The sequence below is a fragment of the Mustela nigripes genome, chromosome 1 (genome assembly GCF_022355385.1).
Source record: "Mustela nigripes isolate SB6536 chromosome 1, MUSNIG.SB6536, whole genome shotgun sequence".
Classification (NCBI taxonomy): Eukaryota; Metazoa; Chordata; class Mammalia; order Carnivora; family Mustelidae; genus Mustela; species Mustela nigripes.
The window spans coordinates 193845028-193849464 of record NC_081557.1 but is presented as its reverse complement, the minus strand read 5'-3'; positions in this window follow the sequence as shown (position 1 = coordinate 193849464).

Below are 4437 nucleotides of genomic sequence, written 5' to 3'. Positions count from 1 at the left end.
GGGATTTCAGTCTCTTAGGATTGTAGCCTTAACCAGCTGATCTAGAATTACCAAGTCAGCACTAGTGGGGTAATCCACCTGATAAACCTTTCCATCCCCAAAAGGAAGGAGACCTTACCCCAAACAATACACTATTTCCTTGTCTTACCCTTTTTCTGCTTTTTAAAACCTCTCCATTTTGTACAACTCTTTGGAGCTTTTTTTTCGATTTCTTAGATGAGATTCATGAATTGTTGAACAAAGCCAACTAGATATTCAAATTTATGACTTATACAGGAAAAAAAATCAGATTGACATTAAAATTTTCAACAGCAATGTTTTGTGCCAGAGAATCATGTAATTCACTTAATATTCCAAAGGAAATAAGTCTGATCAAAAGCCCTACTAAATTGACTTTCTAGTTTGAAGACCATGGATAAACTTAAAGAATATGACAGAAGTCAGGGAATATTGTTCCCATAAGTCTTTCCTGAAGAAATTTGCTAGGAAGTTATATTTAGAAAATGAAAACAATCAAGGATATGAGCTTAACACTGGTGATAAACATTGAATATAAATTTATTTGTAAAAAGTGATAAACATAAGGAACACCTGTAAAGCACACATTGGTTAACTGGTCTGATGTTTTAAATAAAGTAACACAATTAAAAGTGGTTCAGAAAACTGAAAGAGTATGTGGAAAGTAAAATCAGTTCACTAATTGCCTTGTAAATATTAACTCAAAGTAAGAGACATTATTTTCAATTGCATTTGGAGGGTAAGGGAGATGAGGAAGAAAAAGTTCCTGGTTAAATTCAGCATTCTTTATGGAAGAGAATAATAGAATCCAAAAAAAAAAGGAGGGCTGAGAACACTCTAAAGCTTATTAGTACAAAAATAACCATTAATCTAAAACTCCAAATCTTTTAAATTATTCAGTACTTTTAAGTACCGAAATACACGATGAAAGAATAAATGATCCATACTTATATACTACTATGTAAATAAATCCTTAAAAATATAAGAAATTGAAGGCTAAATATATTGGTTGTAGCAACAATTAAATGGGCTTAAATCACCAGTAGAAAAAGGTATTTTCTTACTGGCTAAAAATTATGCCAATAAAGTAAACCAACCTTAAAAAGTGAGAAAAATTAAAAAGATGCACCAATACATTCTACTCAAATACAATGGAAAAGAAATTACAGGTTAAAATCTTGATATTTGATGGCGCGCCTGGGTGGCTCAGTCGTTAAGAGTCTGCTTTTGGGTCAGGTCATGATCATGGGGTCCTGGCATCGAACTCCACATGGAGCCCCACATGAGGCTCCCTCTTGGTAGGAAGCCCGCTTCTCCCTTTCCTCCTTCCCCTGCTTGTGTTCCCTTTCTCACTGTGTCTCTTTCTGTCAAGTAAATGAATAAAATCTTAAAAAAATAATAACATAAAATAAAATCTTGATATTTGAAAAGAAAAAAAAAAAACCTTAGACCAAGAAGAGTATAAAATGATGAAATTATAATTTTTATTTAAAGTTGAAAAGTATTTCTCTGTGAAACTAATGGTCATGAATTTTTATGCAAGCAGTGCAATGATTTTCACTCAATAATTACACAGGCACAGGGAGAAGTAGACAAAAAAAAAAAAAAAAAAAAAAGAATAAAATTTCACACATCTCTCTAGACCCAAGGCAGATCAAATGAACAAAAATTTTGAAAAGACACTGAAGGACTGATCATTTGTTGTCAATAATTTAGACTTCACATATTAAAATAATAGCCCAGATAAAGATACTACACTTCTCTTAAATGCACAGAAGATGTTGATGAGAATTGATCCTTTTTTAATGCCACAAAGGAAATATTAATACATTCTAAAAAATAGTAGCAAGTCAAAGGACATGGAGAGATGAGGTAACTCGGTGAGGGATATTAAGGAAGGCATGTGATGTAATGAGCACTGGGTATTATATAAGACTGATGAATCATAGACCTATACTTCTGAAACCAATAATACATTACATGTTAATTCACTGAATTTAAATTTAAGAAAATAATAAAAATAAATAAAAATAAAATTGAAATTGAAAAAAAGAGCATTCTCTGAACTCTTTTCAATAAAACTAAGAATTTATAACAAATTGGGAAAGCAAAAAGTTCTTCTACTTAGAAATTAAGTGTGTAGTGTTAAACAACTCTTGGATGAAACTGGAATGTATGTCACACTACAGTACTTCTCACAGTATAAACAAGACATGTCAGAATCTGGGATACAGCTATAAGGTTTACGAGGGGAAATTTGTTAGTATTTAAATATGTACATCAATAATAATTAGAAAAATAAAGTAATTAAACACTAAACTTTTAAAAAGTTTTTTTAAAAGCCAACAATAAATTAAACCTAAAGAACATAGAACTTGAGGGAGTTCTTACCTGAATTAAAGTGTGCCTCAGCACTGTTTTAGGATATTGGTACTAAAGCCATGAATAGAGTCCTACCTTTTTTCAGATGATTTGGTTAAAACAAAGGTCAGCTTGGGAATGGAGGTTTTCTTTTCTCTCTAAAGTTGTAGTGTTAAGGTAGTAATTATTAGCTCAATATGGCCACAAATTGACTGTACAAATACAAATCTTTAATATTGAAATATTTAAGATTTTTCAGTGGACATGGTATTCATCAATAACCACAAAATAAATCCCACATTCCATATCATACTAAAAATTTACAATATATTTACAGTATATTTTGGTAGAGTATGTCTCTTTCCAGAACCTATTGAAAATTTTTTTTCCTGTGCTCCACATTCATAAGAACATTTTGATAGATATGATGGTTTCTGTTTGATCAATATTAATTTAAAGCTGCTGGATATCCTTGGAGAGCTAATCAAGAAGGTAGAAATTTTTCCATATTAGTGTTGTCAAGTGACAGTAGATTTAAGAGGTAATGAACATTATTTACTTAAAAAGAAAATGTTTTCCTTTATGCAATTACTGTTAGAGGAATCATTAGCCACAACAAAAGCTCTATGAATCAGTTAAACATATGTCTCATTCCATAATTTATACCTCTTCTTAACAGTCTGTGATCCCTTGGGTCAAGATTACTTTAGAAATACAAAGAGAACCCTAAAACTAAATAATTTCTATTATAAAATGAACATGTAAATTATCTGCTAAATTACTTGCACTTAATTAGTAATTTTGCATAATGACATACATTCTCTTTGGGTCTCTTCAGGCTCTGACAGATAACACTTTACAAATGTTACTTAAGTTCCAATTATAGCACAAACCTTGTAGAAATGTACTATTAATCTAAATATGCAAACGTGAGCAATACTGGTATTCCTTAGGCAAACTATAATTTAACATTTCTGCTAAAGGGTGCCTAGGTTCATTCTGAATTAATATATTTCTTATGTTGTTGTTCCTTACACCAGAGACAAAAAATTTCAATGTTTTAAAGTTTGTGGTTAGGGAACACATTGTACAGTTATTAGAATAAACTCAAATATACTTAATTTTTTTTCTATGTGAAAGCTGTCTTATTTGGTAGTTAACATTAAAATAACCATGTAAGTCCTTGCAGTCATTGCTACTACTAATCACACTGCAGTGTTCAGCTTGAATTGTTCTAATCTTGTCATAATTACTTTGTATCTTAAGCTATTACATAGAATTAACTGAGAAGGACAATACCTTTAGTTAAAAAAATGGTCAAAATTTAAGTTCTTTTCTTCATTTACCAGGTATTTATTGAGTGCCTACAAGATGTTAGGCTCAGTCTTGGTGATGAAGCAATGAAAAAGGCAGACAAGGTTCCCGTTCTCAAGAAGTTTACATCCAGTGTGTTTGAAATGGGTGAGTGTTATGCATGTAAATATGTCTGGATATGTGTGGGGGGGTGAGAAAATGGATAATGACTAGAGGGACAAAAGTAATATATTTTCAGAAATTATAAAGTGATATAGAAGAAGTAAACAGTTATTTAATAGAGGGAGACTGGAATAAGACATCTGCTTTTTTATTTTATTTTATTTTATTTATTTGAGAGAGAAAGAGAGAGCACATAAGCAGGAAGAGTGGCAGGCAGAGGGAGAGGGAGAAGTAGCGCCCCTCCCACCATCCTTGCCAGCGGGGAGCCTGATGAGCCAAAGGCAAAATCTTAACCAACTGAGCCACCCAGGTACCCGTCTTTCTTTCTTTCTTTCTTTCTTTCTTTCTTTCTTTCTTTCTTTCTTTTTAGGATATATTTATCTGAGAGAAAGAGCAACAGAGAGAGTCTTGTGGGGGAGGGGTAGAGGGAGATACTCTTCAAGAGGAGACTCTTCATTGAGCCCAAATCCAGTTGAGGGGCTCAGGATCCTACAATCATGACCTGAGCTGAAACAAAGAGTCAGTTGCTTAACAGACTGAGCCACCTAGACATCCCAAGGTGCTTCTTTTTTTTTTTTTTTT